Here is a 23,757-nt window from a genome sequence, read left to right on the forward strand (position 1 = left end):
TTGGACTTTCTCGGGAGGACACTTTGGCCCGCGTGCGGACGAATACACGTGAAATTTTAATCCCCGAACTGTTCGGCCCTGCCGTGTTTCATGTGGGCGTTCTCCACTCGCACGCGCCACGAATGAGAGGCCACGTCCGCCGGAAGTCTTCCTTCTGCTCCTTCCCCCTCCACCACACGCTCACCTCCCCCCCCCCTCCTAGCGCCTCCCCCACTCCGTCACCAGCTGCCGCCTGCTACGTCAGAGGACGTCATCATAGGGTCCTGCCACTCGTCCTCATGTATCGTCATTGTGTAGGTGCTCCACAGGGATCCATACTGGGACCACCGATCGCATCGTGTGCAAAAATAAGGACATAATTTTCAGCAATACAGCTCGAGATTACCAAAGTATAGTCATCTACAGCACTATACACCCATTTACTGACAACCTACGCCAGTTATATATAACAAGGTAAGACGTTTTGGCTTTTAACACTCTTTCCGTTTTCCTTGCCTAAAATCGAATTGTTCAGGCAACAGAAAGGTTTTTTAAATCGAAGGGTGGTGGAAATCAGTTTCATCTGTGTGCGCTTCTGTCTCTGCCTTGGAAACGAACGTGGTCCATTTACTCGCTGTACTTTCAGCTGAGAGCAGTAATGCCTGATTTCGTCTCTCCTTTCAAGCTCCCATTCAATGCTGCTCATTTCTGTCCTGAGATTCTTTTCCCGGCATACTTATATGTCATGACTGACACGCGGCAGATGGGTAGGCCTACTGACGAATTGGCTGACATGCATCTCGTGTGTGTCTTCACAGCACAATGACGCTATGTTACGATGAAAGAGTACGTTTTTCATATGACGGTTGTTGCGTTACTATGTGTCTTGTGTTTTACCTCTTGATGAATGCATACTACAGGTCTTATCGCTACTATAATGTTATTTTAAAAGAAGAAAAATTGCCTGATTAGGATAACAAACCAAATGAATTATTATTACGTTATTGCTGTGCAATGAGCTACGGTGAGTACCGGTGCCCGCATCTCGTGGTCGTGCGGTAGCGTTCTCGCTTCCCACGCCCGGGTTCCCGGGTTCGATTCCCGGCGGGGTCAGGGATTTTCTCTGCCTCGTGATGGCTGGGTGTTGTGTGCTGTCCTTAGGTTAGTTAGGTTTAAGTAGTTCTAAGTTCTAGGGGACTTATGACCACAGCAGTTGAGTCCCATAGTGCTCAGAGCCATTTGAACCATTTGAGTACCGGTCCCTTATACCAAAATTCTCCGAAATTGTCTCTGAACAACTTCCGAAATTTCATTGGTGGATTTAGAGTTTACTTCGTTTATAGCAAGGTAAATTTTAGTGTCCTATCATACTTGTTTCGTATTACGTGGGTATATTCGCGATATAGGGCTACAGAAAAAGGCTACATTTGATTATGTAAAATATAGTTCAGTGGTATATACGCTGTTTCTACTTCTTTTCTACATTTTTATATCGAAAACAGCGTGACAGTCGTTCGCACAACTTATGAAGAAAACTTTTTTTAGGCTTCAGTCCGCTTCTACAGTCTGGAACCGCGCGACCGCTACAGTCGCAGGTTCGAATCCTGCCTCGGGCATGGATGTGTGCGATGTCCTTAGTTAGGTTTAAGCAGTTTAAAGTTCTAGGGGACTGATGACCTCAGACGTTAAGTCGCGTAGTGCTCCGAGCCATTTTTGAAACGCTTCTACAACCGATTGATACCAATTTATAGCAACAATTGCGATCGATTACAGATCTTAGCAATTTTGGATCACATATATAAGGTCATTCACGTTGTTGCAGTCTCTACTATATCGCCAAGTAGTTCTACTTAACAGATTGAGCTGAGATGGAATGCATTACTTTGTCTACCCTTCTGGAATACTTTTCTTCGAACGACGATACGCTACTGGATTAATGCCAGTTTCAAGACTATAGAATTTCGTCCAAGAAAGAATGATAACAAAAAAAAAAGATTTTCCTGTTTTAGGAGCGAATCATTTAGCAAAGCTAAGCGTTGTGACTGAAGCTATCTTTAGTGACTCGTATTTGTGCAGAAATATTTTACATGTGAGAACCCAAACTGATCGTTTACGAGAAGTTTGTGTGGTATTCGGAGCTCGAATGGAGAGGCGCACGTCTCGAACGATTCCAATGAGGTGGCAAACAGTAGCTACGTTTTCTGTAGGTGAAGGCAGATACAGCCATAAGGACAGGCGGGTCGACACAATTCCCAGGACACTGCCTGCCAGAGACAGATTTCTGTGTTCGAGATCTAGTCCAGTACGTGGTTTCATAATTATTCAGCCAAACATACCTTAAGCCAAATACTAAAGAAAAACGAAGAACACTCTAAGTGTATTAATTTTGAAAATATAGTCATCAGTTCGACACGAGGTGTCCAGCATTTCCGGAATAGAGCCATTTAGTCGTGCATCTCTTTAGGAAATGACGTGACTGACTATCCATAACTGTACGGAATATTATGAAATTAATCCGGTGATTGCTAATTCTTTCGAGGTCAGCCGTGTTAGGTAGAGACCATTGGGGTAAATGAAAATGCCGTGTGGCTAGGGCCTCCCGTTGGGTAGACCGTTCGCCTGGTGCATGTATTTCGAGTTGACGCCACTTCGGCGACTTGCGTGTCGATGGGGATCAAATGTTGTTGATAAGGACAACACAGCGCCCAGTATCTGAGCGGAGAAAATCTCCGACCGAAACGGGAATTGAACCCGGGCCGTAAGGTATGACATTGTGTCGCGCTGACCACTCAGCTACCAGGGGCGGACACCATTGGGGTAAGCGACTTTGACAAAGGACAGATTACTATTTCACAAAGTCAGTTAACAAATATCTCGAAAATGGTGAAGCTGGTGGAATGCTCACGTGCTACTGTCGTGGGCATCTCCGCAAAGAGGTGGGACTATGAAACTACCACTAGGAACTGAATGGGTGGACGTGCACAACTCTTCACCGAAAGTTCTGAGGCTTGTCTGCATTGCGTAGTAAAGATGATGATCTATGGCATCTTTCTCGAAAGAGCAGAATGCTGGTGCACGCACAAGTGTTTCGTACCACACCGGTCATCGTAAATCGCGGCAGAATACCTTTACGTGTTCATATGTTGACCCAACGACATCGACAATTGCGATTGCAATGAGCACGGGACCATCGGGATACGACAGTCAGTCAATGTCAACGTGTCGGCTCCTCGGGTGAATTACAATTTTGCTACACCAGGTCGATGGCCGTCTCCACAAACGCCGTCATGGAGGTGAACGGAGGATCTAAACGCGCAGCGCTCCACGGACACAGGTCGGTGGGAACAGTATTGTACTATGGTCGACATTCATTCTCCTGTGCTTGCATGGGACCTGTGGTAGTAATCGAACGCACACCAGCGGCGAACCATCTGCATTGCTCCATGCATGATGTCTTCCCGGCGGCGATGTCGTCTTTCAGCAGTACGAGGTGCATTCAAGTTCTAAGGCCTCCGATTTTTTTTCTCCGGACTGGAAAGAGATGTGCATTGTTTTAAAATGAGGCCGCATTCATTGTCAATACGTCCCAGAGATGGCAGCACCGTACGGTAGATGGAATTTTACCGCCAGCGGTGAGAATGAGAACTGTTTTAAATACTTAAAATGGCGACGTTTTCCTTACTTGAACAGCGTGCAATCATTCGTTTTCTGTATTTGCGTGGTGTGAAACCAATTGAAATTCATCGACAGTTGAAGGATACATGTGGTGATGGAGTTATGGATGTGTCGAAAGTGCGTTCGTGGGTGCGACAGTTTAATGAAGGGAGACAACAAACCGAAACAACCTCGCGCTCGCACAAGCCGGTCTGACGACACGATCGAGAAAGTGGAGAGAATTGTTTGGGGGGATCGCCGAATGACTGTTGAACAGGTCGCTTCCAGAGTTGGCATTTCTGTGGGTTCTGTGCACACAATCCTGCATGACGACCTGAAAATGCGAAAAGTGTCATCCAGGTGGGTGCCACGAATGCTGACGGACGACCACACGGCTGCCCGTGTGGCATGTTGCCGAGCAATGTCGATGCGCAACGACAGCATGAATGGGACTTTCTTTTCGTCGGTTGTGACAATGGATGAGACGTGGATGCCATTTTTCAATCCAGAAACAAGGCGCCAGTGAGCTCAATGGAAGCACACAGATTCACCGCCACCAAAAAAATTTCGGGTAACCGCCAGTGTTGAAAAAATGATGGTGTCCATGTTCTGGGACAGCGAGGGCGTAATCCTTACCCATTGCGTTCCAAAGGGCACTACGGCAGCAGGTGCATCCTAAGAAAATGTTTTGAAGAACAAATTCCTTCCTGCACTGCAAAAAAAACGTCCGGGAAGGGCTGCGCGTGTGCTGTTTCACCAAGACAACGCACCCGCACATCGAGCTAACGTTACGCAACAGTTTCTTCGTGATAACAACTTTGAAGTGATTCCTCATGCTCCCTAATCACCTGACCTGGCTCCTAGTGACTTCTGGCTTTTCCAACAATGAAAGACACTCTCCGTGGCCGCACATTCACCAGCCGTGCTGCTATTGCCTCAGCTATTTTCCAGTGGTCAAAACAGACTCCTAAAGAAGCCTTCGCCGCTGCCATGGAATCATGGCGTCAGCGTTGTGAAAAATGTGTACGTCTGCAGGGCGATTACGTCGAGACGTAACGCCAGTTTCATCGATTTCGGGTGAGTAGTTCATTAGAAAAAAAATCGGAGGCCTTAGAACTTGAATGCACCTCGTGTAACTGTTCGTGTCTCGGAGCCAGAACTGTACTGCAGTGGTTAGAGGAGCCTTATAGTGAACTCGTGTTCATGTCTCGGCGACCAAATTCGCCAGATGTAAATTGTATGGTATCTACCTAGGTCGCTATCAGGCGGCAACACCGCGTACACGAGAATTACATGACCTGCAGTGTAAACATCTAATATCAAATACCTGCGAGAAGCTACCAATAAACTGTCGGGTCCCTGATACGCAGAATCGGTAATGTTTTTCTCTCCAGAGACAGACAAACAAGCTATTAAGCAGGTTGTCATTATGTTTTGGCTCATCAGTGCATATAACTAAACTCTGCCCAACAGTACCGACCGGCCGCCGTGTCGTTCTCAGCCCGGAGGCGTTACTGGATGCGGATATGGAGGATCCTATGGCCAGCTCTCCCTGCCGTATGTCAGCTTACGAGAACACTCGTTAGTGTATATAATGACGTTATTACATACCTCTCGTACTTACGGGCGCAGCACCACAAAATAAAAAATCACTCAATGACATATAATATATATATATATATATATATATATTTCGTAAACCACATCAAATACTGACGAATCGATTCCACAGACCGAACGTGAGGATAGGGGCTAGTGTAATTGGTTAATACAAACCATACATAAATGCACGGAAGTATGTTTTTTAACACAAACCTACGTTTTTTTAAATGGAACCACGTTAGTTTTGTTAGCACATCTGAACATATAAACAAATACGTAATCAGTGCCGTTTGTTGCATTGTAAAATGTTAATTACATCCGGAGATATTGTAACCTAAAGTTGGCGCTTGAGTACCACTCCTCCGCTGTTCGATCGTGTGTATCGGAGAGCTCAGAATTACGTAGGGATCCAAAGGGAACGGTGATGGACCTTAGGTACAGAAGAGACTGGAACAGCACATTACGTCCACATGGTAACACCTTTTTATTGGTCTTTTTCACTGACGCACATGTACATTACCATGAGGGGTGAGGTACACGTACACACGTGGTTTCCGTTTTCAATTACGGAGTGGAATAGTGTGTGTCCCGACATGTCAGGCCAATAGATGTTCAATGTGGTGGCCATAATTTGCTGCACACAATTGCAATCTCTGGCGTAATGAATGTCGTACACGCCGCAGTACATCTGGTGCAATGTCGCCGCAGGCTGCCACAATACGTTGTTTCATATCCTCTGGGGTTGTAGGCACATCACGGTACACATTCTCCTTTAACGCACCCCACAGAAAGAAGTCAAGAGGTGTAAGATCAGGAGAACAGGCTCATCGAACATCCTGTCAAGGGTCAGCCTAGTGTTAATTGCGGAATGTGCAGGTGCACCATCATGCTGATACCACATACGTCGACGCGTTTCCAGTGCGACATTTTCGAGCAACGATGGCAGATCATTCTGTAGAAACGCGATCTATGTTGCAGCTGTTTGGGCCCCTGCAATGAAGTGTTTGTTACAACACGCAACTGAACGTCAGAGGTTTAAAGCGTCAACTTTAGGTTACAATATCTCCGGATGTAATTAACATTTTACAATGCAACAAACGGCACTGATTACGTATTTGTTTATATGTTCAGATGTGCTAACAAAACTAACGTGGTTCCATTTAAAAAAAAACGTATGTTTGTGTTAAAAAACATACTTCCGTGCATTTATGTATGGTGTGTATTAACCAATTACACTAGCCCCTCTCCTCACGTTCGGTCTGTGGAATCGGTTCGTCAGTATTTGATGTGGTTTACGAAATATATCCAGCGGTACCGTTAGGTGACTCACTCTGTCTATATACAGGGTGTTACAAAAAGGTACGGCCAAACTTTCAGGAAACATTCCTCACACACAAATAAAGAGAATATGTTATGTGGACATGTGTCCGGAAACGCTTAATTTCCATGTTAGAGGTCATTTTAGTTGTAAATTTTCACAATCGACATGTGTGGGCTGACGAGAATCCGCACGCAATTGTGCAATCTCGTCATCAACACAGATTTTCTGTGAACGTTTGAACAAGCATTGTTGGTGATGTCTTGATTGGGCCCCATGTTCTTCCACCTACGCTCAATGGAGCATGTTATCATGATTTCATACGGGATACTCTACCTGTGCTGCTAGAACATGTGCCTTTACAAGTACGACACAACATGTGGTTCATGTACGATGGAGCTCCTGCACATTTCAGTCGAAGTGTTCATACGCTTCTCAACAACTGATTTGGTGACCGATGGATTGGTAGAGGCGGACTAATTCCATGGCCTCCACGCTCTCCTGACCTCAACCCTCTTGACTTTCATTTATGGGGGCATTTGAAAGCTCTTGTCTACGCAACCCCGGTACCACATATAGAGACTCTTCGTGCTCGTATTGTGGACGGCTGTGATACAATACGCCATTGTCCAGGGCTGCATCAGCGCATCATGGATTCCATGCGACGGAGGGTGGATGCATGTATCCTCGCTAACGGAGGACATTTTGAACATTTCCTGTAACAAAGTGTTTGAAGTCACGCTGGTGCGTTCTGTTGCTGTGTGTTTCCATTCCATGATTAATGTTATTTGAAGAGAAGTAATAAAATGAGCTCTGACATGGAAAGTAAGCGTTTCCGGACACATGTCCACATAACATATTTTCTTTCTTTGTGTGTGAGGAATGTTTCCTAAAAGTTGGGCCGTACCTTTCTGTAACAACCTGCATATATATATATATATATATATATATATATATATATATATATATATATATATATATGGAATATGAACTTGAACTCAGCGGTATCCGCCCTCTACTTTTTAAACTTGTTAGAATCTGTTAACGGAATACTGGAACTGTATAGCGAAAAGAAAGCAAATTTTAAGTATCCCACTCTTTGTAAGTGGACACTAGGGCCCGCCCGGCTAGCCATGCGGTGTAACGCGTTGCTTCCCGAGTGGGAAGGCGTGCCGGTCTCCGGCACGAATCCGCCCGGTGAATTAGTGTCGATGGTTTTTAGGCGGTTTTCCATCTGCCTCGGCGAATGCGGGCTGCCTCCTCTTCTTCCGCCTCAGTTACACTGTGTCGGCGATTGCTGCGCAAACACTTCCTCCACGTACGCGTACACCATCATTACTCTACCACGGAAACATTTGGGGTTACACTCAACTGGTATGACACGTTCTCGGTGCGGTGTCCACTGGGGGCCGAACCGCACCGTAACCCTGGGTTCGGTGTGGGGCGGCGGTCGGGTGGGTGGACTGCTGTGGCCAGTTGTGAACCACTGAGGGCTACGGCGGGGACGAAGTCTCTGTCTTTTCTAGGTCCCCAGTTAAATACAAGTGGACACTTAAGCAAGCTGAGACAAGTTAAGGAAGAAGATGCTTTACTGTAAGGAAATAATATCAACCATTAGAACTAACTGAATTAGCGGTCACTGCCCTTTAATTAGAAATCTTATGGATTAACTGATGCCTTAATTAAGTTCCACCGAGCGAGGTGGCGCAGTGGTTAGACACTGGACTTGCATTCGGGAGGAAGACGGTTGAATCCCGCGTCCGGCCATCCTGATTTAGGTTTTCCGTGATTTCCCTAAATCGCTCCAGGCAAATGCCGGGATGGTTCCTTTCAAAGGGCACGGCCGACATCCTTCCCCGTCCTTCCCTAATCCGATGAGACCGATGACCTCGCTGCCTGGTCTCCTTCCCCAAAAACAACCAACCAACCAATTAAGTTCCTTTTGTGATTAGAAGGTTTCTCTTCCAATTACTAAATTTCCTTCTTACTGAGCCGTGCGGTTCTAGGCGCTTCAGTCTGGAAACGCGTGACCGCTACGGTCGCAGGTTCGAATCCTGCCTCGGGCATGGATGTGTGTGATGTCCTTAGGTTAGTTAAGTTTAAGTAGTTCTAAGTTCTAGGGGACTGATGACCACAGATGTTCAGTCCCATAGTGCTCAGAGCCATTTGAACCATTTGAACCTTCTTACTGAATAAAAACATGTGTTTCTGAGAGACTTGAACCTCTTTCAAATGATTAAAATACTGAATAATAAATTTCTTAGGAGAAGATAAACTTCTTAGCTAGCATCGCAATTAAACACAGTCTTGTGGATAACCGGTTTTGATATACTGTGTTACCAGCATCAGATTTTCGTAAAGGTTATTATAAAAATCTTACCCACAATAGTATGTTTTATTGCAGCCTTGACTAAGAAGTTTTTCTTTTCCTAAGAAAGTAAATAGAGATCGCCTCTTCATTCTTAGTATGAATAAACTAATAAAAGAAGTTAACTAATTAGTCCGTGGTAAACGCCTTATCATGGGTAGAGAGTTTTGCTCTTCTCAAATTTTCCAACTAAGAAGTTTGATAATGTAAGAAAAGAAAGAAACATGGAAGTGAGCGTACGGCATTGTGGGCCGGGAGTCCCCCATTCCGGGAAGAGCGGCCGCCGAGGGCTTGTACAGGGTTATTACAAATGATTGAAGCGATTTCACAGCTCTACAACAACTTTATTATTTGAGATATTTTCACAATGCTTTTCACACACATACAAAAACTCAAAAAGTTTTTTTGGGCATTCACAAATGTTCGATATGTGCCCCTTTAGTGATTCGGCAGACTTCAAGCCGATAATCAAGTTCCTCCCACACTCGGCGCAGCATGTCCCCATCAATGAGTTCGAAAGCATCGTTGATGCGAGCTCGCAGTTCTGGCACGTTTCTAGGTAGAGGAGGTTTAAACACTGAATCTTTCACATAACCCTACAGAAAGAAATCGCATGGGGTTAAGTCGGGAGAGCGTGGACGCCATGACATGAATTGCTTATCATGATCTCCACCACGACCGATCCATCGGTTTTCCAATCTCCTGTTAAAGAAACGCCGATCATCATGATGGAAGTGCGGTGGAGCACCATCCTGTTGAAAGATGAAGTCGCCGCTGTCGGTCTCCAGTTGTGGCATGAGCCAATTTTCCGCGGACTACGCGTGAAACTTGCCCGCACGCGTTCAACCGTTTCTTCGCTCACTGCAGGCCGACCCGTTGATTTCCCCTTACAGAGGCATCCAGAAGCTTTAAACTGCGCATACCATCGCCGAATGGAGTTAGCAGTTGGTGAATCTTTGTTGAACTTCGTCCTGAAGTGTCGTTGCACTGTTATGACTGACTGATGTGAGTGCATTTCAAGCACGACATACGCTTTCTCGGCTCCTGTCGCCATTTTGTCTCACTGCGCTCTCGAGCGCTCTGACGGCAGAATCCTGAAGTGCGGCTTCAGCCGAACAAAACTTTATGAGTTTTTCTACGTATCTGTAGTGTGTCGTGACCATATGTCAATGAATGGAGCTACAGTGAATTTATGAAATCGCTTCAATCATTTGTAATAGCCCTGTACTTACTGCATTGGACGCCACATTGGGCGACTTGCGCGTCGGAGATGGGGATGAAATGATGTTGAGAACAACACAACACCTGAGCGGAGAAAACCTCCTTCCCCAGCCAGGAATCGAACACGGGCCCCTTGGTGTGGCATTCCGCTGCACTGGTCACATTTTTTTCTTTTTTTAAATCTCACTTTTGTTCGTTTTCATTCGTTCCATGTGCTCGTGGCCGTCGTCGCAAGACACCCGTCTCAGTTCGTCGTTGGTCCATAAACTCAGTTTTTTTTATTACAGAGGGCAGCTAACCCTCTGACCGAACACGCTGCGTTACCGTGCCGGCTAAAGAAAGACAACGTTTACAACGTCGAGTAGAGAAATAGCTTCTTGCATCCATTCTCTAAAGCAACTGGCATAACATTTTCATATAATTGCCGATGACTAGTGAGTGCTTTTATTTTGAGATACTGTGTCCATAAGTCCGAGAGGTTTGTAATAGTATCATTGATTTGCGATCTACAACGGCATATATTCTGTGGCCTAACAGCCACAACGTAGCAGTGTGTTTTGCTTTCGGGAAGGATTTGAAATCTGATGCAATGACACTTTGGACAGTCACGTTTGGAGGGATGGACATGTTGATGAAGGCAACCATTATTATACTGAGTTCCCACACTACTGATATATTTCGACACTGGAAGCGATGTTTCCGAGTGTCAGAGGCACTACATTTTTCACAATTTGCTGGAGCGAGCACGTTAATATTTACAAGACACTGATTGGTTGGGAACCTTGTAATGGTATTTCAATTACGTAACCATTACGGCACCTCACCTCAACCTCTCGATACCAGCAATATTCTACTGTGTTTCTGTAAAATAGTTAATAAATTTCTGTGACAACATTCAGATTTGATTTCATTAATGTAGAGGTACCTTGATACATCGATATGTTTATATTGCAATGATATTATTCTTATGAGTATTCTTTCTTTTGTCACTATGATCTTTGACGTACTTGTAACTCTGATTTTTGGACGCGTAGGCGGTTATTAGGGAGACATGCTTTAGTCGTCATGTTAAAAAGACGCAAATTGTAGTCAGTTTATGAAATGTGAACTTCAACAATGAGGAAGATATTTTCAAGTATGATTTATATTGTGAAGTGATGTTGCAACAAAAGTAATAAAAAAAGGAAGTGTAATTTAAATTCGGAGTGCTGATTACTTTTTTTACATCGCCATCGTCCTAACTTACAAAAGTTTAATCTTCAAGAATGGTTTATGAAACACATCTATAAAACTTTTGAACATCGCAGAATAACACCTACGCCTCTTTGCATCCGAGCTTGGAATCATCACCACCTAGATTTTCGACGATTGAGCCATGAGTTCGCAACGAGACCAGCGAGGGAAACACGAAAAGATGAGTGCCTAGTTTATCCATTATTTCATGAAATGACTTGATTAACTGTGCTCTAATGACACCTGCCACCTAATATAACTCTGTTGTTGCCAGAAACTGCAATATTTAGCAGCGTGAGCAACACTACAGTCATAATTAATTTTTGACCTTTGTTGTGGTAGGGTTGTTAGAAACTGTTATGCACTAATTTATACCACAGTGCACAAGTATCTGCTGTCAGTACTAGATGACCGATCTTCTTCCACACCTGTTTCCAGTTCACTGTGGGTAGTCGTGCATACAACTTGTGTACTGAAGACTGTCCTAGCAGGTCGGTATTGAGCCTTTGACCCGTCCTGTGTCTGACAGTAGCTGTTTGTAGGTCACCACTTCTGTTGAGGTAATCTTTAGCAAAGGACACCCGACAAGGGTTGCCTGCCGCCATTACAGGGACCTGCTCAGGCGGTGGCCGGTGAACTCCCAGAAGTGCTGCCCGCGTGATGGCTGTGCGGTGAACCGGCAGCGCCACGAACTTACATTTAAACTCGGTAACTCCAGTACCACCGAGCGTCGTCCCCAATACGCCGGTCGCTACTCCTACTTTAAAGATTTCGTGTCTCTGCAGGACCAATACACTACTGGCCATTAAAATTGGTGCACTAAGAAGAAATTGCAGATGATAAACGGGTATTCATTGGACAAATATATTATACTAGAACTGACATGCGATTACATTTTCACGCAATTTGGGTGCATAGATCCTGAAAAATCAGTACCCAGAACAACTACCTCTGGCCGTAATAACGGCCTTGATACGGCTGGGCATTGAGTGATACAGAGCTTGGATGGCGTGTACAGGTACAGCTGCCGATGCAGCTTCAACACAATACGACAGTTCATCAAGAGTAGTGACTGGCGTATTGTGACGAGCCAGTTGATCGGCCACCATTGACGAGACGTTTTCCATTGGTGAGAGATCTGGAGAATGTGCTGGCCAGGGCAGGAATCGGACATTTTCTCTAACCAGAAAGGCCCGCGCAGGGCCTGCAACATGCGGTCGGGCATTATCCTGCTGAAATGTAGGGTTTCGCAGGGATCGAATGAAGGTTAGAGCCACGGGTCGTAATACAACTGAAATGTAACGTCCACTGTTCAGAGTGCCGTCAATGCGAACAAGAGGTGACCGAGACGTGTAACCAATGGCACCCCATACCATCACGCCGGATGATACGCCAGTATGGCGATTACGAATAAACACTTCCAATGTGCGTTCACCGCGATGTCGCCAAACACGGATGCGACCATCATGATGCTGTAAACAGAACCTGGATTCATCCGAAAAAATGACGTTTTGCCATTCGGGCACCCAGGTTCGTCGTTGAGTACACCGTCACAGGCGCTCCTGTCTCTGATGCAGCGTCAAGGGTAACCGCAGCCACGGTCTCCGAGCTGATAGTCCGTGCTGCTGCAAACGTCGTCGAACTGTTCGTGCAGATGGTTGTTTTCTTGCAAACGACCCCATCTGTTGACTCAGGGATCGAGACGTGGCTCCACGATCCGTTACAGCCATGCGGATAAGATGGCTGTCATCTCGACTGCTAGTGATACGAGGCCGTTGGGATCCAGCACAGCGTTCCCTGTTACCCTCCTGAACCCGCCGATTCCATATTCTGCTAATAGTCATTGGATCTCGACCAACGCGAGCAGCAATGTCGCGATACGATAAGCCGCAATCGCGATAGGCTACAATCCACCTTTATCAAAGTCGGAAACGTGATGGTACGCATTTCTCCTCCTTACACAAGGCATCACAACAATGTTTCACCAGGCAACGGCAGTCAACTGATGTTTGTCTATGAGAAATCGGTTGAAAACTTTCCTCATGTCAGCACGTTGTAGGCGTCGCCACCGGCGCCAACATTGTGTGAATGCTCTGAAAAGCTAAATCTTCACATATCACAGCATCTTCTTCCTGTCGGTTAAATTTCGCGTCTGTAGCACGTCATCTTCGTGGTGTAGCAATTTTAATGGCCAGTAGTGTATATTACTTGTGAGATGGATCTACTCGCAAGTTTGGGCATACCCAGCCAGTGTGTAACCTTTACCAAAAGAGAATGAAGGTGTTTATTACGGTTCCTTTTTTGATGGAGATTCAGCCGGATAGAGGCTTGAATTCTGCAGAGACCCTTTACGGTAGTGGAGAGTGTCCTCGAGTTTCGTTCCTGTGCTTCCTGCCGCTAGCCAGTGGCGTCAGACCGCAAGATCTTATGTTTTCGCGCAACACGATGCCATTGTCGGTCGATATCAGTGGATTTAACAGAGTTTTACGTTTATTGATCATTGCACGAGAGCCGGCCGATGTGGCCGTGCGTTTCTAGGCGCTTCAGTCTGGAACCGCGTGACCGCTACGGTCGCAGGTTCGAATCCTGCCTCGGGCATGGATATGTGTGATGTCCTTAGGTTAGTTAGGTTTAAGTAGTTCTAAGTTCTAGGGGACTGATGACTTCAGAAGTTAGGTCCCATAGTGCTGAGAGTATTTGAACCATTTGAACCATTGCACGATAGGCGCGTGCGTATAACTGTAGTGTGGTACGAGTCAAATCAATGTCGAAGTCATTCTCCACGAATACCCCAACGTCATTTGCAGTGTTGTGTATGCACAGCCCTAGGCAGCTAGTCTACCGCAGTGACCTACAAAAACATCCATAATGAACAGCCCTGTCGAACAGACCGCCTTATTGTAACAGTAATTTGCACTCGTCTGGTCCCACCGTGCCTTATATGTCTCACATAAAGACGTTACATATTGTGCTATGAGACCAAGACTCTGCTGTGTTCGATTCTATTTGATAACAATAGGCCTGTTTCTGCGTGATTGCCATCTTCAGGCTATATCAGATGGTGTTGATATCCAGTACCAACATTAAAGCAGCAAACTTATGCACTAGTGACAGCAACTATGACAGCGATGTCATATGGATATCAAGACCATCCGGTGTAACCTGAAGATGGCAATCAAGCCTAAATAGGACTCCGTCTTCAGGCTACAAGTGGCCCATCGTGATCATCCGACCTCCATCTCATCCTCAATGAGGATGATGATAGGAGGGGTGTGTGATCACCACACCGCTCTCCCGGTCGTTACGATGGTTTTCATTGACCGGAGCCGCTACTATTCGGTCGAGTGGCTCCTAAATTAGCATCACCAGGTTGAGTGCACCTCGAAAAATGGCAACAACGCATGACGACCCGGATAGTCACCCATCCAAGTGCCGACCACGCCCGACAGCACTTAACTTCGGTGATCTGACGTGGACCGGTGTATCCACTGCGGCAAGGCCGTTGCCAAGCCGAAATAGGCCTCTTGCAAAAAAATATATAATCGAAAACAGTAGCTTCTTGGACTCGCAGCATAGCATATAAGGTCCTTGTATTCTAAAGAGTTTTATTTCCCAACCATTGATCACCACCGCTGACGTGTAAGAAAGTTGTAAATAATGTTTTTGAACTGAAGATCGAATACCAGTTTAGCCGTCACACGTTATAACATGTGCGGCTTGTGGGATAGAAAGCGTTTGCGAAGTCTATCAACAACATTCTCGCCGGAAACCAGTGAACTGCAATGTGGGCAGTCTCTATAGTGAACAATGAAATGAACACCCTTAGCTGCTTACAGGCCTTGACATACGTCAACGGGGACAGATGAAAATGTGTGCCCCGACTGGGACTCGAACCCGGGATCTCCTGCTTACATGGCAGACGCTCTATCCATCTGAGCCACCGAGGACACAGAGGATAGCGCGACAGCAGGGATTTATCTCTGGCACGCCTCCCGCGAAACCCACATTCTCAACGCATTATCCCGCACTACATTCGCAGTGCCCCCGCCCATTATACTCATTACTCGCGGTGTGTTGCTAATTCCCATAAGAGTTCGCCCACTGTTTGTGCATTCGCACAGAAGAAGAAGATGGTCAAGTGGCCGGTGAGCCTTAACTACATATTTACTAAGATTATATCTGTTCTTTCGGACAGTACAATACGATGTCTCTCTAAGCATAGGCCGCGTCGAAAACATGACTGGGTATGGACTGATTACTTTGCCCATAACCAATTTCATGTTCCATGCAAAACGTCTTGCAGCTAGTTTATAATCTGAATTCAGAAGGGTGATGTGTCTAAAGAATACAGCAGGTTCCCTGCATCTTAAGCCGTCCTCACACGGGAGGACGGCTTACGCGGATGTGGACGCGGACGGGACGTCCGATCTCGTGAGAGACTGCGCCGTCGGCACACGGGACGAGCTGGATAACGAGATTTGCGCTCGCAGCGCTCTCCAACGGCAGTTGTCGGTTTTATTTGGCTCGCGGACCACACACAGTTTCTTTACGACAATGGTCACGCGTAAAGTAGCTGCTTCAACCCTGTTAGCGATTGTCGGAGAAGAGCGGAGAATATCACGAGGAATACTATAGACATAGTAGTGGAAGTTATTGATTAATTCGACTGAATTTTCGAGCCATTTTCGTTTTTAAATTAAATAGAGTTAAGATACAGTGTCTAGCTTCAGTCTGCGCGTGCGCAATATCCATATTCTTAATGGCTCGATGTTGCATTGACTACCAGCTCTCTCAAATTAACGTACACCATCATGCAGATTTTGAGATCGAGATTCGTTGAATGAACGAGGAGATTTTCTGGAAGCTGCTCATCATCACTGAAGAGATAGTTAATAGCAAGAGACCACTATGATCAAGTCCATAAATCGAGACACATATACAGGGCTATTACAAATGATTGAAGCGATTTCATAAATTCACTGTAGCTCCATTCATTGACATATGGTCACGACACACTACAGATACGTAGAAAAACTCATAAAGTTTTGTTCGGCTGAAGCCGCACTTCAGTTTTCTGCCGCCAGAGCGCTCGAGAGCGCAGTGAGACAAAATGGCGACAGGAGCCGAGAAAGCGTACGTCGTGCTTGAAATGCACTCACATCAGTCAGTCGTAACAGTGCAACGACACTTCAGGACGAAGTTCAACAAAGATCCACCAACTGCTAACTCCATTCGGCGATGGTATGCGCAGTTTAAAGCTTCTGGATGCCTCTGTAAGGGGAAATCAACGGGTCGGCCTGCAGTGAGCGAAGAAACGGTTGAACGCGTGCGGGCAAGTTTCACGCGTTACAGGACACGTGTATCTGGACATGCTGGAAAATTGGCTCATGCCACAACTGGAGACCGACAGCGCCGACTTCATCTTTCAACAGGATGGTGCTCCACCGCACATCCATCATGATGTTCGGCATTTCTTAAAGAGGAGATTGGAAAACCGATGGATCGGTCGTGGTGGAGATCATGATCAGCAATTCATGTCATGGCCTCCACGCTCTCCCGACTTAACCGCATGCGATTTCTTTCTGTGGGGTTATGTGAAAGATTCAGTTTTTAAACCTCCTCTACCAAGAAACGTGCCAGAACTGCGAGCTCGCATCAACGATGCTTTCGAACTCATTGATGGGGACATGCTGCGCCGAGTGTGGGAGGAACTTGATTATCGGCTTGATGTCTGCCGAATCACTAAAGGGGCACATATCGAACATTTGTGAATGCGTAAAAAAACTTTTTGAGTTTTTGTATGTGTGTGCAAAGCATTGTGAAAATATCTCAAATAATAAAGTTATTGTAGAGCTGTGAAATAGCTTCAATCATTTGTAATAACCCTGTATTAAAAAGAAAGTTTCATAACAGCAAAATCTTCCAGTGCGTAATTTGTGTTTACTTTCAAACACAGGCCGGCAGTCAGGTTAAGATTTCTGGACACTGGCGAATAATTCCAATCGTTGGCCTTGGCAACAACAATTGCAGCATTGTTTACGATGAATAACATCGACTTTTGAGATAATACTTCTACTAAATGAACAAGAAAGACTCAGAATATCCTAGGAAAATAAAGGTAAAAAAAGATCTGGAAGAATGTGGATACGAACGTGTTACCATCCTCTTCACAGCTCAATAGTCTACCAATTGCGCTAGACCTTCGACACAATAAGTCGACGTTACGGGCCTCCATATATGGAATACACCGTGTACAGACTGTATCAACAGGTGTCATTATTTGATATTTAATATGCGAACTGTACGAAAAAGACACACTTTTGATAGATCATCGTTGTGTTAAAAACATCACTACAGAAAGCATTTGCATACGAATCTGTAGTTTCCTGTCTTTTATTATAACAGACCCTAGCGTTTTCAAGATATCCTCAATTTCTTGTTGCTTTGAAACAGCTTATATTCATACCACGCAGACTGAAGGGAAGAATGAGAATTTGTATCAAGGCCACGATTCGAACGTAAGTCTCCCGCTCACTGCCTAGTGGATAGGAAACCCAGGTTCCAGTGCCGGCCTTGGTAGAAAGTTTTACCTGAAACGTCTGTGGCACCATTTAGGTTCACATGGTCATATCACAACCTCTCTCAGAAAGAAAACCCACCATATACGATGTTTAACGCCATAGACGGCAGCTAAGTTCTACTTGTACCCTAAAACGGTGTCATATCCCTCTGGGCACATTCGCATCCACGAGGCAAGAATCTGACATTCTTCTTCTTCATGTGCCGTCTCCTCTAAGAAGGTTGGCTGTCATCATGGCAATTTCTGATCTTGATTTGGCTGATCTAAGGAGTTCTGACGTTGAGCAGTTGTACCAATTTTTTAAATTGTCAATCCAGGATGTCCGTCTTCTACCCCTCGTTCTCTTCCCACAAATTTTCCCTTCTAGTATTATTTGCAATATTTTGTAATTTACTCCCCTAATAACATGGCCTAAATATTGTAGCTTCCTTACTTTAATAGTTTTAATTAATTCTTTTTCCTTTCCCATTCTTCTTAGGACATCTTGATTAGTAATCCTCGACACCCAACTAATTCTAAGTATTCTTCTATATGCCCACATTTCAAAAGCTTCTAAACTGTTCATGTCCTTCTTTTTCAATGTCCACGCTTCCATTCCGTATAATAATTTTGAGAATACATAGCATCTTAGCAACCTCATTTTTGTGTTTAAACAAATGTCTCTCGAACAGAATGCATTTTTCATCTTATTAAAGATACTTCTGGCCTGTCCTATTCTCGATTTAATTTCTTCTGAGCTTTCAATCTCCTCATTTACAATTGTTCCGAGATATTTAAATTCACGTACTTGATCGACTCTTTCCCTATTGATTGTAAGATTTTCTTGTTGGTGTGTTTTAGATATCACCATGAACTTAGTCTTGCTTACGTTAAGAGTCAAGCCAAATTCTTCACTTTTTTCTGCGACTTTGTCAAGAAGTAATTGTAGATCTTTGAGGTTTCCAGCTAGTAGTGCAGTGTCATCAGCAAACCTAACATTGTTAATGTTTAGCCCATTCACTTTAATGCCAGCTATTTCATCTGATAGAGCTGCTTGGAATATGTCTTCTGAATACATATTAAACAATAAGGGTGAGAGAACGCAACCTTGTCTCACACCCCTCTTTATTTCTATATCATTCGATAACTCATTTTCTACCTTCACAGTTGCGGTTTGATTGTAGTAGAGGTTATATATAATGCGGATGTCTTTCTTATCAAGTGTTTTCTTTTCTAACAATTCTATGAGATGATCATGACGAACTTTGTCAAATGCTTTATTATAATCCAGGAAGCACACATATAGTGGCTGATTAACCTCCATACATCGTTGCGCTAATATGTTAAAAGCAAACAATGCTTCTCTTGTACCGAGGGAACTTCTAAAACCGAATTGTGTTTCACTTATACCTTCTTCTACTTTTTTGTATATTCGTTGGTGTATAACTTTTAGAAATATCTTTAAGGTGTGACTCATTAAGCTTATTGTACGGTGATCATTACAAGTTTTGGCATTAGCCTTTTTGGGTAATGTAACAAAGGTAGATGTCAACCAATCCCTAGGAATAATTCCCGAATTATAAATATCATTAAACAATTGTACAAATATATCTATATGGTCTGTTCCTATGAGTTTCAGGATGTCATTTGGTATCTTATCCGGTCCAGGGGCTTTTCCTGTCTTTGATTTGTTGATAACATGTAATATTTCTTCTTTCGATATGCTTGGTCCTCGTTCTCCGATCATGTTATCATAAAATTTTTGATCTTTTCTTGTATCTTCAAATAGTTCTTTGACATATTCTGTCCACCTGTCCAGTTTACCTTTAACATCAGGAATTATTTTGTCATTTTTATCTAACAATAAACTTGTACTTTTCTTTTTATTAAGTCCAGCTAAATCTTTAACTTTTTTGTGTAAGTTGAAACTATCATGTCTTGTTTCATAACTCTCAATTTCAGAGCATTGTTCCTTGTACCATTCTTCTTTTGCTCGCCGTGTTTCTTTTCGTATTTCTGCATGTAATCTTTTATATTCACTTTCATCTCTATTTTTAAGTATTCTTCTTTGTTCCATCAATTGTAATATCTTCTCTGTCATCCACTTCTTTTTCATGTTGTCGTGTTTGGTCGCCATTGTGTTTTTACATGCATTATTTAATGTGTCTTTTATAAGTTCCCATTTGCCATCAATGTCTTCTGTTTGATTATTCTTTATCCTAACTAATTCCTTATTAATTTCTTCAGAAGTCTTTTGTTTAGTCAAGGGGTCTCTTAGAATAGTTGTATTTATATAGTCCTTCTTTTGTTTCTTTTGTATGGCTTTCAGTTTCACATGGAACTTTGCTACTAAAGGGTTATGATCAGAAAATATATCAGCTCCTGGATATGTTTTCACACCATGAATAGAATTTTTGTACCTCTTGTTTATAAGTATGAAATCGATTTGATTTCTGCAAACTTCTTCATTACAGTCTCTTGGTGATTTCCAAGTATAAAGTCTTCGTTTAGGGAGTTTAAAAAATGTGTTTGTAATAGACAGATTGTTTTCCTGGCAAAATTGTGACAGCAAATCTCCTCTTTCATTTCTTGTTCCTAAACCAAAAGGTCCAATAAGATCACCTTCACTTCCTTCACCTATTTTGGCATTAAAATCTCCCATGATGATAATAATGTCTCTGCTTTTTGAGGTTCCTATTGCTTGTGTTAATTCTTCATAAAATTTTCCTATTTCTTCTTGGTCTTTGTCGGCTGTTGGAGCATAGATTTGGATTAAATTAATATTTGTTTGTTTCGTTTGTAAATGTAGACTGATTACTCTATCTGAGATTGGTAAAATGCTTTTGACAGATTTACTAGCATACTCATCTAAAATTATTCCTACCCCATTCCTGTGCTGGCTATCAGAATTTCCCGAGTAATGTACTTTCATGTTGTCAATGGTCATTTCTCCTGAGTCAGGCCATCTTGTTTCACTTACACCCAAAATGTAAATTTTTAGGCGTTTCATTTCTTGTATAACATTATTTACTTTGCCTGGTTGGTATAATGATCTTATATTCCAAGTTGCTATTGTTGCATTATTTTTGTATTTACTTGTGGCATTGTTCAAGGCTCTCCCCCCCGGAGATCCGAGTGGGGGAGTTGAAACACCGGATAATTTGACATTGAACCCTGCCATGATGAGTTTTCCTGGGGATATCCATTGGATCTTTAATGCTGTGGTTTCCCGTTGCCTTCAGCATCCTATGCCGTTGACCACCCTTGGTGATTCTTCCGTCTTTAGGAGTGATTTCTCACTCCAAGGACAAGAGGGTGCCCTTGCTCTACCAGCTCATCCGCCCTTCTAGAAGGTCGTTGACTTAGTAGAGGGTTCTCCTTATCCCGGGAGAAACTCGGTCGCCAGAGCCTCGTTAGCGTAGCAGGGGATACCACGTGCCGGAGAGGTTGGCATTTGTGTGGGAGAGGCTATTGGTGACGCATCCCACACCTTACCCCCCTGACATGCTAGACATGCTAGACCCTTTATTTCACGCTCCGAAATGTAGTGGAACGTGGAATTCCACGCTATGACGTCATTAACTCCTCGTCCATGCGTTTTTTTCAAGATGAGATGACGGCTACAGGGATAAGTACGATCGACCTTTACGACCGAGCGAGGTGACGCAGTGGTAGCAGTACACTGGACTCGCATTCGGGAGGACGACGGTTCAATCCCGCGTCCAGCCATCATGATTTAGGTTTACCGTGATTTCCCTAAATCGCTCCAGACAAATGCTGGGATGGTTCCTTTCAAAGGGCACGGCCGACTTCCTTCCCCATCCTTCCCTAATCCGATGAGACCGTTGACTTTGCTGTTTGGTCTCTTCCCCCAAACAACCCAACCCAACCTTTACGACGTTCGAACGCAATCACGCCACCATAAATAATTTCGTTCACCATTTCTGTGATTTTGTCCCCAGTGATGTCCCAGAAGACTTGTCCCACGTCCTGCGTCGACGTGCCCTCGTCGAAATCTTCACGATCAGAATCGGAGGCCATCTCCGATTCTAGTTCATCGAGCAAGCTACCTAGCACAGCCGATGTCAAAAGAATACGCAGTCAGCGAATTAATTTCGTTATATTTCGTACAGCTCTGGATCGTCAATCATGTCTGTTCCTAAAGAGATGCATGGATGTCTGAAGGAACTGTTGTTGTTGTTGTGATCTTCAGTCCTTATACTGGTTTGATGCAGCTCTCCATGCTACTCTATCCTGTGCAAGCTCCTACATCTCCCAGTACCTACTGCAACCTACATCCTTCTGAATCTGCTTAGTGTATTCATCTCTTGGTCTCCCTCTACGATTTTTACCCTCGACGCTGCCCTCCAATGCTAAATTTGTGATCCCTTGATGCCTCAGAACATGTCCTACCAACCGATCCCTTCTTCTAGTCAAGTTGTGCCACAAACTTCTCCCCAATTCTATTCAATACTTCCTCATTAGTTATGTGATCTACCCATCTAATCTCAATATTCCTCTGTAGCACCACATTTCGAAAGCTTCTATTCTCTTCTTGTCCAAACTATTTATCGTCCATGTTTCACTTCCATACATGGGTACAATCCATACAAATACTTTCAGAAATCGTGATGACCGGGTGTTGTGTGATGTCCTTAGGTTAGTTAGGTTTAAGTAGTTCTAAGTTCTAGGGGACTGATGACCATAGATGTTAAGTCCCATAGTGCTCAGAGCCATTTGAACCATTTTACTTTCAGAAACGAATTCCTGACACTTAAATCTATACTCGATGTTAACAAATTTCTCCAGAAACGCTTTTCTTGCCATTGCCAGTCCACATTTTATATCCTCTGTACTTCAACCATCATCAGTTGTTTTGCTCCCCAAATAGCAAAAATTCTTTACTACTTTAAGTGTCTCATTTCCTAATCTAATTCCCGCAGCATCACCCGACTTAATTCGACTACATTCCATTATCCTCGTTTTGCTTTTGTTGATGTTCATCTTATATCCTCCTTTCAAGACACTGTCCATTCCGTTCAACTGCTCTTCCAAGTCCTTTGCTGTCTCTGACAGAATTACAATGTCATCGGTGAACCTTAAAGTTTTTATTTCTTCTCGATGGGTTTTAATACCTATTCCGAATTTTTCTTTTGTTTCCTTTACTGAAGGAACAGACGTTATAAAATAAGTACTGCAAGCGTACATGGACAAAAATACGATAATAACGTTGAACACGTAGCGTTGCGGGGATTCAAATAATGTTGCGAGCATCAGGGTATGTAGGCAGTGCTGCTTATAGAGGTTTCGATAGGTGAAGGGGATGTGCACGGATAGCCGAAGTGGTTGTTAAGAAGGCCGCTCAACATAAGCGGGAAATCCGGGTCCGACTTACGGTCCCAGGACAAATTTTCATGTGCCGCCAATACTTAGTATACCTCTCTACGTAATAAAGCAATGTGCGGGTTAATTTCATAACTTCTCACTAATGCCGATCCAAAGTTGTTTCGCCTCTAATGACAGACTAGGCGTGGAATCGGGAACTGTGGCATTCAATTCTGCATTAGGCCACCCAATTTTACGCTTCCCGTGGCACGCTACCACTTTGCCGCCCCACCATTCTATCTTAGCAGGTACCAAGACAGTACTGATCTCGTTGTAGATCTCTGGCTGAACCATAAAGGAACTGGACGTAAATCGCATTGATATCCGGCTTGCCAAAGACTGATTAAAGAAAAAATACTTTCTTGACACCACAGCATCCCTTTTCCTCCTCCGCAGATCGCTGATCCCCTCCCGTGGATATTAAAATACAGTAAACCA

At 44.1% G+C, this 23,757-nt stretch overlaps 1 protein-coding gene across 1 annotated transcript in view; it reads left to right on the forward strand.

The window, feature by feature from the left end:
- The first annotated feature begins 280 nt into the window (after positions 1 to 280).
- LOC126106741 (sensory neuron membrane protein 1-like) overlaps positions 281 to 23,757 on the forward strand; it is a 296,120-nt gene continuing 272,643 nt past the window's right edge. Inside the window, exon 1 of the mRNA XM_049913116.1 lies at positions 281 to 453. The gene's annotated coding sequence lies outside the window, so the exon portion shown is untranslated. The remainder of the gene's footprint in view (positions 454 to 23,757) is intronic.

This window comes from Schistocerca cancellata, chromosome 10, assembly GCF_023864275.1.
Source record: "Schistocerca cancellata isolate TAMUIC-IGC-003103 chromosome 10, iqSchCanc2.1, whole genome shotgun sequence".
NCBI lineage: Eukaryota > Metazoa > Arthropoda > Insecta > Orthoptera > Acrididae > Schistocerca > Schistocerca cancellata.